The sequence below is a fragment of the Impatiens glandulifera genome, chromosome 3 (assembly GCF_907164915.1).
Source record: "Impatiens glandulifera chromosome 3, dImpGla2.1, whole genome shotgun sequence".
In the NCBI taxonomy this organism is placed as follows: Eukaryota; Viridiplantae; Streptophyta; class Magnoliopsida; order Ericales; family Balsaminaceae; genus Impatiens; species Impatiens glandulifera.
The window spans coordinates 63,256,056-63,267,779 of record NC_061864.1 but is presented as its reverse complement, the minus strand read 5'-3'; the positions used below and the strand labels follow the sequence as shown (position 1 = coordinate 63,267,779).

The following is an 11,724-nucleotide window of genomic DNA, read 5'->3' as shown; positions in this document are numbered from 1 at the left end:
AAATCAAGGCAAGACTAGATGGAGACAAACATGAGTATATGCCTAGATAGCTAGTGTTTGTAATTGTTTGTGTGTGTGGTTGGTCGGAATTGAAGTAGTTGGACCCCACTCCCATGTGTAATAAATAAATTATGGCATTCAAAATGGCAAATGATCGGTCTTTGATCCCCACCCAACCCATATGGACACTTTGCTTAGATTTTAATTAAATGAAAAAAAACATACGCCCACCGAGGGGCTCGAACCCTCGACCACAAGGTTAAGAGCCTTGCGCTCTACCAACTGAGCTAGACGGGCTTGGTGCTGCTTTAATTTTATTTTATTATAACAAAATAAATCTGGGCCAACTAGTGTTATAACCCATCACAGTCTTTGGTGTAGCTACGCCCCTAGTTACTAGCGATGTGGAGAGCTGACTGTCCGTCACAAAAGAAATACATAGGGAACGTATGCAAAATGCCAAAAGTCTTTAGTAAAGACTTGAGCCATTTTAGTTCGCAATTAGTAACCCCCATAACACGATATTCAGTTTCAATAGAGAACGGGGGCAACAATAGGTTGTTTTTTGGTACGCCAAGAAATATGAGAATGTCCAAGAAAAACCACATATCCAGTAAGAGTGTGACGAGTGAGAGGACATGATACCCAGTCACTATCCGAGTACGCTCGTAGAGTCAAAGATGATGTAGGTCGCAAATAAATACATTGGCCCGGATGACCCTTAAGATACCGAAGAACTTGCAAAGCAGCATCCCAATGGTGTTGCATTAGATTATTTAGAAACTATGCTAAAGTGTGAACAACATAACTCAAATCTAAGCGAGTAACCGAAAGATAGACCAAATGACCAACCAAACGTCGATATTGGTCAAGTTGACCGAAGATATCAGTAGTAGACGAAGCAAGATAGTGATTTTCTCCATAGGTGTGTCAATAGGGAGACACCCAAGCATACCAACTTCAGTTAATAAATATAGCACATACTTGCATTGGGATAAAAAATCTCATCGGGACTTCGAACCACCTCAATACCTAGAAAATACTTCAAACGCCCCAAGTCCTTCATATGAAAACACGAATACAAATAATCCTTAAAACGAGAAATCAACGTGGAAGAACTACCAGCAATAATTAAATCATCCACATAAACCAACATATGGATAGAATATGCATCACGAATAATTCTAAATAAGGAATAATTAGCATAAGATTGAGTAAACCCTTATGTACGCATTTTTTCTTCTTTCATGATTTTCTTTCTACTGAAAAATTATCCCGTCTTTAAGGACGGTTTGTGATCCAGAAATTATCGACCTTATGACTTACCTTCCTTACGTGCTCCCGCGGTAGAACACGAGGAATTTTTATAGTAAGTACGACTCGTGCACTATTTAAAAAAATGGTTTTCTTTTAATAAAGTGAGATATGTTAAAGACCCCTTAACTTACCTTCCTCTATATCCCGTACAAAGGTGGAAAGGGATGAGAAACCGAAAATAGAGTTCTTTAGCATAAACCTTTTGAATTGACCCATATATGTTTTAAATTCTTAGAGTTATAAAACCCCGAATACAACACATTAAAACGAGTAATTTTAAAAATTAATTTCCAAAATCCTGAAACTTCACACGATAGTCAAAAATATTTTTAGAAGCTTAAAGTAATCAAGTTTGAAAATTTTGGAGTTATAGAACTCCAAATATGACACTATAAAGATAGACATATTTTGAAACGGATCTCAAAAATTTTGAAATTTTTTATGGGCGTTGAAAATATATTTAAGAAGCTACAATTTTAATTTATTGATTTTTTAAACTCATGAAACTCAAGTTATAGCCTCTTAAAATTGGGGTTTTTCTAAACGGTACCTAAAAAATTCCAGAAAATTTTAATTTTAAAGAAAATAATATTTTTTAATTTTTGAAAAATTTGAAAGTGGTTTGAATGTTTGAATTATCTTTTTAAAGTTGTTTGTTAAATCTTGGAAACAAAAGTACTCTATAAATTGTTTTATTTTTGGATTTGTATTGGTTCAAAGTTTTAAATCAAAATAAAAGGAAAAGAAAGCTCAGGGACTCAATTGAAAAGAATAAAAAAGTTCAAGTCCTATGACCAGGTTGTGGTTGCTGTCCACCATGACCACCGCGAGCAACACTCTTACTCTTAGCATGTCGTTCTTGATACCATTCCGGATAACCATAAATACCAAATGCCCTTTTTTATTACAATGGCTACAAATCCGCTTATCCGAGCCATAGTCCTCGGACCTATTATGATGCCCTGAGACTGCATCATTGACTAAAAAACTGACAACCTTAGTCCTAGCAGTAGATTTCTCTTTCAAAACAATCTGCTTTCGTTTCTTAGCAACAACCTTAACATATGCAATATTAAGTGCATGTAATGGATCTATCATTAAAATAGAGGAGACACAATTACCAAATTTAGTAGCATACAATCCCATACAAAATTGATTGAGAATAGCATGATTCTGAATCCATGTATATTCAGGTGCAGCCGCACATGTGCACATTGACAGCTTCTCATTCCCAGCTAAATCATCATGTAAACGATGCAATTCGGAATAGTATTTAGAAATAGACTTACCATGTTGATTACACTTAGTAATCTGAGACTTAAGCTCCAGAATTGTCCATGAAAAATTGTTCATGAAGATCATCCTACAAATCCTTAACCTTATCCGAATAACGAATGCCACCCCGGATCGATTCATCCAATGTATGCACGATCCACGCATTAAGCATCGAATTAATGATACCCATTGAGGAAAATCTTGATGAGTGGTTGCTAGATGTGTGATATCACCATCAAGGAAACCTAGTTTGTTTCGTGCGAAGATTATTACGTATCATACACCTTCAATCTTCATAATTATCACCAATTAATATAATTAGAATAATAATCGAGCTCGTACCTTCACTGGGATGAAGGTAATAAAGAGAGAAAGACTCATAACGAGCAACAAAGGAGGTTGCAGCAAACGGTTTAGATGCCATGGCTGGGGTTTAGAGCCGTTTTGGGTTAATTAGAGGAAGAAGACGCTGAAAGAAAAAATCAACGTTAAAAAGTTTGAAAAAAATAACCGAAATATATCACCGAGAGAGCTCGGATACCATATTAAAGTTGAAAAAGAGTATATATTTTCTTGACCTCTACATTGTGAAACAACTCTCACATATATATATATATATATATATATATATATATATATATATATATATATATATATATATATATATATATATATATATATATATATATATATATATATATATATATATATATATATATATATATATAAATGATGTTATAACTATCTCCCTAAATTATGTTTATAATTACGTCCAGAATATTGGACAAAATAATAACGCTAATATTATGACTATAATTACGTCCAAAATATTGAAAATATTTTTGGCGTTAATTATCAACAAAGGGGGAATGACAACTATTATTTTATTAGAAGCAAAGATCGTGTTCTAAAGAAATTTAAGATTGTTGAATTTTCTCCATTATAATTTTAATCAAATTTGTTTGAGGGAGAGAATGAAGATGGTTTCAAATGAGAATGAACATCTGGTACATATTAGGGTTCCCAATGGGAATCACCTTTTAATACCTAAGTTTTCAGATTCAACCCAAAGGATGAGGAACTAGTTTCATCATTTCTACTTCGCAAATGCCGCTCACTTCCATTGATGGTAAATTTGTCTTTTTGTTTAATTATGTTTTAAACTATTAGAAAATTATGAAGAACTATGGTATTATTTTACCATATTATTAATATTGTTAAGAAAATTTATGTTTTTCTAGGTGGCTAGAATGACCCAAATTATATACCAAAAGGATGAAGACGCCGCTCACTTTTGTTGATGGTAAATTTGTCTTTTCGTTTAATTATTTTTTAAACTATTAGAACATTATTAAGAACTATAGTATTATTTCACAAGATAATATTGTTAAAAAAATTTATGTTTTTCTACGTGGCTAGAATGACCCAATGTTATATTGTTGGGCCTTTGGACTAGACCCAAAGGCCCAACAATCTCTCCCTCTAGCCCACGGAGAGAGACACACCGATCTTCAAGTCGTCATTTGATACTCATGCTGACAAGATGATAACAGAGCTCGAGCTTGCCTTTTGGAACAATCTTCGTAAACATTTATGACGGGTTTTATCCGTGTGGATTTTTTTCAGCTTCATCTGTTAGTTTTTTTATTACATCTCTTAACCAATGAAATCTCACATCAATATGCTTAGTTTTGGAATGATATATAGCATTCTTGTTCAAATTTATGGCACTCTGGCTATCACAGAAAACAATTGCGTCTTCTTGTTGCATACAAAGCTCTAGGAGAAATCTAATCATCCACAATAACTCATTACCAGCTTCAGTTGCTGCAATGTATTCTACTTCTATTGTTGATAAAGCCACACATTTTTGCAACTTAGATTGTCATGACACGGCTCCCCATGCAAAAGTAAACACATAACCCGAAGTGAATTTTCTATTATCTAGATCTCCAACCATATCAGCATCTGTGTAGCCTTCTAACACAGTTTCACCATTTCCAAAACTCAAACACAAATTGGAAGTGTCTCATAGATATCTAAGAATCCACTTCACTACTTCCCAATGTTGTTTTCCTGGATTAGAGAGGAACCTACTTACCACACCGACTGAATGCACTATATTTGGCATAGTGCAAACCATTGCATACATCAAACACCCTACAACTGAGGAGTATGGAACACTTGACATTTCATCATTTTTTCTTTCTTTGTTGATGGACTCATCTTCTTGCTAAATTTAAAATGGTTAGGAAGTGGACAACTTACTTCCTTTGCTCCTTGAATGTTGAATCTTTCAAGCACCCTTTCAATGTACTTCTTTTGTGACAACCAAAGTCTCTTAGACTTTCTGTCACGAGTAATCTGCATTCCCAATATCTGACGTGCTTGACCCATGTCCTTCATATCAAATGTCTTGACATCTCATTTTTCAACATTGCTATTATCTCAGTTTGGAAGTTAAATATGAAATCTTTAGTTTTTTTGGGGCAAATCCCTTATTACTGAGTCTGGTTGGTAATTATCTTATTTTGATTTGTTTATTAATTTGAATGACTTCTTATATATAACTATTTTCTTTTATTTTTGTTGTTGTTTTTTGTGTTATAGGATTGTCTATATAAGGTGAAAAAGAATGATATTTCTTCACCCACATGTACAGAAAGTATCCTAAAAATGGTGATCTTCCTAACCGAACTGCTGGAATAGGACTTGGAAGGAAAATAGAGTCGACAAGAAAGTTGGTCATCCTAAGGTTCAAGGCATTTAAAAGTCTTTGGCACTTTTTACTAAAGAAGTGTCGTCTTCATTACGATCATTCTGTCGTGAATGTAAATCATTCTATTGTAGGAACACAAGAATTATTTTTTATTGATTAATTAAGTTTTCTATTTATATTTATTGATTGGTTAAATATTTTATAGCTCCATCAATGGGTACTAGTTCGCATATATAATAAGAAAGGAAAGAAAGTGCCTTACCATCCGCGGCCCCTACAGCCAGATCTGCTGGAAGAAACAACTGTCATCTCTAGTCTACGACAACTATCATATCACCGACGACAACTTTTTCTGATAATAAGATGGATGATATCTTACTAGACAAGTTTACTGATGAACTTTTGTTACGGCCTTTGGCACAAGAGGACATTGATGAATTGCTTCCTCTCACTTTTGGACCTGAGGACATTGATAAAATTTTGTCCCATACTAATAAGGACACACTAATGCATGTAAATAACCAATTCTAAAGAATCCTTAGATCATTAGAGATATTCATTTTCGGTTATTTTCTTCATTATTTCCTTGTCATTATACGTAAGGTATTGGAAAGTATTATATTTGTCAATTTTCTCGTTCATTAAAATTAGTTAATAGGTTAATTCATGAAATTTCAATTAATTATGTTAGTTTAATATTTGTTCTTAAATAAGTAAAAACATTATTCACTTACAAAAAGATGAAACATCAAACATGTTTTTGTCGTTTGTGCGTATAAATGTTGTTAAAACTAGCATGATCTTCATAAGCGAGTAAATTCACAATTACAATAATTATTTATAAACTTGTAACATTGAATTTAATCACTAGAATACTTAATCTTTTATATGTTGATGGTTGAGTCAAATGTAGACTGGTCCCATCAAGTAAGCTTTTGTGAACTTCAGAAATCTTCGAAAACTCCTTACAAGTTGGTTCGTGGGAGACTAGGTCTTATATAATGTGGTTAATGTAATTGACAGGGTTGAGGAGTTTTGAGATCTCTCTACGAAGGTGGTTTGTTCTCGGATTCATATGGTTATTGATTTACTTGCACTATGTAATGATGAGGAAATCGGGGCTCGCCATGTAGTAGGGCCATATTGTTTAGAGCTGTGATAAGAATACTATTTTTTCACAGGATCTCTATGGCACAAACTAAAAACAACGTAATTAATTCAATCTCACTTCATGGTGTTGTTTATGAATGTGACTCGGCCATATCTACAAGTATTGTTCAATTTTATAAAAGTCTATTTGAAGAGTCGTATAAGAAAATACATAAATTGGATGTCATCACTTTCGACTCCATTAATTTGGTGCAAAAAGAGAAGTTGGAGGCTCGATTTACGACGGAGGAAGTCAATGAGGCTATTAAGGAGTGTGGTAGTGATATGGCTCGGTGATTTTATGACATTCTTTCCCCCATGAGGTCTATAAGCCAAATATTTCGACACGATCTTATAAAAAGAAGAAATTAAACTGATAGATATGGAATTCTTCACAGTTCTTGGAGCCTTATGAATGAGACAAATCACGTAAAGTTTTAACTTTTATCAAATGATGAGAAATGATAAAATTTATTGATACTTCCATAATATAACTCTCAAGAAAATGCCATGTTTTCCTAAAGAATGCAAAAGTAAAATTATCGGACCCTAGAGCCTTATCGCTACCACAACCTTAATAGTCTCATCGACTTCCTCACCGTAAATTGAGCTTTCAACTTCTCTTTTTGCACCAAATTAATGCAGTCGAAAGTGATGTCGTCTAATTTAAATATGTCCTTATACGACTCTTGAAACAAACTTTTATAGAATTGAAAAATACTAAGTAGAGATGATAGACTCATTTTCATGAACATCATGAACTAAGAGATTATTTTATTCTTCACATTTAAATATATAAATCGTCTATATATTTATTTATTATTCTTAATTAGTTTTAAGTTTATTTAATTATAATAATATGAATTATATATATATATATATATATATATATATATATATATATATCATATTAAAAATTATTTAGAAAATCTAATATAAATGGTTCTGTGAGGTTTGAGACAGGATAATAATATTTCGCATAATTGCCATCCCTATCAGTTAGTTTATTCGGGTATTTTCCCAATTTTTATAATTTTCCATAAGAAAAATGAATTGTTAGGGAAAGAAATAGATTAGAGTTGGTCTATACAAAATGAAATATGACTCGTTGGCCTACATCAGGTCTTGAAACGACAGATTTGTTTTGTACGTTGGGCTTCAGCCTATGGGTTGGGCTTCTTCTTGGATCGAGTCCAATCTATAAAATAAATTCCAAACAAGTTAGCCCACTCATTAAAAAGTCCATTATATATATTTAAAAAATAATACATCTTGATATTATTTATTTTCTATTTTCATGGTCATATATTTATATCTTTATTATCTTTATAATATTTTTAATTTTAATTAAATATTTTTTAATTATGAATATATTTAAAAACCTAATTCTAATTTTATTGTGTTAACTTATATTTATATTAGTTATTTATATTGATACAACTGTTAATATATAACTTAATTATTAATTAATAATCTCATAAAATAAATTCGTAAGAAAATATTTTTAGGAGGTACATTTGAAAAAAATGATGTAACTTTTAAGAGATGTGTATCAAAGCTTAATAGAAACACCAACCAAACACTCTTGATTTAATTTTTTTTCACACTTATTTATAATTTATTTATTATGAAAACGGTAAAAATAGAACATCACGATTCTCGTGAAAGGTTTGTATGAACATTTTTTCCTAATCAAACGACACTATATGTGTATTACATTTGACTTTGATTTCTCTTCGGAATTTAATATTTACTCTTCTTAATATTTCTTTTGTGCAATCTAGATGCTTTCTAAGTGCAATCTATCTTGATTATTTTTTACAATTAAGATTATTTCTTTTTGTACTTAGTTTAGTTAACGATCTTCACGTGATTCACATGATTTAGTTTGTTTTCTCTTTAAAATTAAGATTATTGATAATTTATTGGTCTAACTAAAGTTTTTAGTCTTATCTAACTTTCTCTTCACAATCAAGATTATTCCTCTTGGTACTCCCCTAATGTTACTCTAGTCTAGCTAACACTCTTCGCGGTGTCTAGTTTCACTAATTTTTACAATAAAAATTACTTATCATGATACTCCTATGGTGTACACTAGTCTAACTAATTTTCTTCATGTTAACTAACTTGAATCTTGATTTATTCCTCTTAGTACTAACTTTGTGCTATTTTGCTATAATCAACTGTGGATCTAAGTATTATGCTACATTGACTATAGCCCGGCCGGGTGGCTCACTAGCCCAAACAATAGCTACCCTAATCTTAATTCGGATTTGATAACCCAAACAGTAACTATGTCAGCTATTCAACTATTCCTAATCTGATAATTTCAAATAAAATTTTTAGCCTGGGTAGATTTCAAATTCTCACACTGTTTCTTATATATAATGTTTTCACTTTTTCTAGCTTCATTGCTTTTCATAATCAAGACCTATTCTTAATGATACTGTCCTTGTGCTAATATATACTCTTCATGTTATATATCTTGTTTCATAATCAAGACTTATTCTTAATGACACTGTCCTTGTGCTATACTGCTACTATATATGATCTAATAAATACTCTTCATGTTATCTTGTTTGATTGTCTTTCTCAATCAAGTGTTATTCATCCTTCTAACGTATTTTGACTTTGGAATTATAACGCTTTTTTAACAGAACAATCATGACTAAGCGTATCTTTCTTATTAGTTGAAGTCTTTTCCTGCGACGTTTTTGTATTTGGAACGACCATGAATACTTGTCTAATTCACGTATACATCCTATAAGGAAAACCTTTAGTGTACCATTTATTCTCGATGTGAATCTTATGGTTTTATAGAATGAGAAGAGATAGTCTCAAAATTATTATTTTTTTCTTATTTTTATTTGATTTAGGGTGATGCATTTCATAGTTTTTGGTTTAAATCATTTCTTGTATTTGTATTTTTTAAATTCCCCTTACGTGATCATATGATTTTAGTGAATTTTTTATTTTATTTTGAGTCAAGGAGAATTAATAAGATATTCACTTTCATTCAAAACACTCACAATTTAGTCATTTTATTTAATATATTTAATATTATATTATTATTATTATTATTATTACATTATTCCTAAATAGTAATTGGTTAAAAAAATATAAGGTGTTTTCTAGAAAGTAAGTTAAGAAAGAGACTTGATCTTTTTTTTAGGACAAAGGTGGTTGAATGAAGTTTGATCAACCAGTATTTTTATTTTATAAGGAATTATCATAAGCTTTTAGAGATTTAGCTTTAATTGTCAAGCTTTTATTAACTGTAAATAGATTTTGAACTCTTGATTTTTTATTTTATTTGAACGCTAGTTACTATTTATGTCTTCATCGACCTATCTAAAAGTTTTTTCAAATTGTTCGAATTTCACCTATCAAAAATCAATATATAGCTTTGATTTGATACCTTTTATCACATGATTAAACATTTTCTATACATTCCTTGCTAACAATAGAAATAACTTTTAAACTCTACCTATTTAGTCCTCACACACCAAGAGAGGCATTCTCATACAGTATCTTTGTCGGTCTCGGTACAACATTAATTCGTTGTTATGGTGTTCTAGTTTCGTTTTCCTAGAAGAAAAGGGGTTGCCTCCGTCGGAAAATCCCTGGCCCTTTTCTTTCAACTACCTGCTCAAACTCTAAAAAAGAAATTCAACCCCTTCCTCAGTGCTAGTGGTGTCCGAAAGAAAATGTAATTTTTCCTCTAGTTCCTTTCCCGTCTAAGTCTAATCTGATCTCTCGTATCCTTTTGTAGCTGCGCTTTCAAATATTAAGTTATTTCCATATTTGTCTTATTGTTATAGTTGCTTTTATCTAATATTAAAGGTATTTTAAATAGAATTAGTATACTTTTTGCTTTTACACTTTGACAATCAAAATTTACAAATTTAGTAAGAATTAAATTATGATCTCAAACCCAACAGTGTCTCTTTATTTTTCTTTTTGTACCAGGGATATTTTTGATAAAATCTTTAGTTTTGTTCTTATATTTTGTAATTAAGATTGAATCTCATTAACAATAAGTATGTTATTTAATATTTTAATTTCATTGAGTACCTTTTTTCCTTTCTATATTTTGTTTATTAATTTAAAACTTTGAATTTTTTTTTCTCTTGTAAGAAGATTTTAACTCAAAGTAGATGGATCCTTGTAAGTTGTGTGATTCTAGCTTGTACATCATGTATAACCCAACAATTCCCAGATTTAGAACTTCCCCCAACATGTTTCAGTTAGTGGACATAATGAAAAGAATGTGGGAAGATGAATCATTATCTTTGTAACGCCCCGTACCTGGTTATGGTTTGGCCAGCACCATTCAAACTCAAAAAGTACCCAAGAAGGTAATTATAATCTATTCCCCATTTTTATAAGAAGTTCATGTTTATTGTAAGTTCTCGATGTGATCCATCACAATCTCCTAAACTTAGTCACGCGACACCCTATTCGTAGTCCTAGACTCCTCCGGTTATGACTTTAGAAATGACCCACATGACACTTTTTTCTGCGGAATTCAAGATTGACTCCCTTGTGACACTTTGTTCTTACCACTGGGTCATCTATGATACCACATATAACATCATTTACTCGGGGTATCATTACATGTGAGAAAATATAACAAAATATCTCTGACAAATCACTCGACCACCACAACCCAAACTCAAAAGATATTAATGAAAATAGTTATAGTCTATTAACCACACTTTTATAAAGATATCATATTTATTGTGATGTCCCGACTTGTACGCCCCGAACCCGGATAACGTTACCCGTGATGAGATAGACTACAAATACTCACGAATAAACCATAATTAAGTCACCCCAACCCAAGCTTAAAAAGTATTAATGAAAATATCTATAGTCTATTAGCCTCACTCTAATAAGGAGTTCATATTTATATGATTTCCCGATATGGGACATCACAATCTCTACAACTTAGTCACGTGACATCCTCATCACAATCCATTCGTAATTCTAGACTCTTCTGATTAGGACTCTAGAAGTGACCAATGTGACACTTTGTTACTGCGGGATTCAATAGGTGCTCCCTTGTGACAATTTTTTCCTACTACCGAGTAGGCACTGATACCACTTATAATGCCCCGAACCCGGGTATTGTTACTTGTGAGAAAATAGATTACAAATACTTATAAGTAAACAACTCCATAACCCAAGCTCAAAAGATATATATGAATTAATTATAGTCTCTTAGCCTACCCTTATAAGAAGTTCATAATTATTGTGATTTC

General features: G+C 31.7%; 1 non-coding gene across 1 annotated transcript; it reads right to left on the bottom strand.

Annotated features, from left to right (window-relative positions):
* Positions 1 to 224: 224 nt before the first annotated feature.
* Positions 225 to 297, bottom strand: TRNAK-CUU. The gene has a single exon. It is a non-coding gene; the product is annotated as a tRNA-Lys (tRNA).
* Between the last annotated feature and the right edge of the window lie 11,427 nt (positions 298 to 11,724).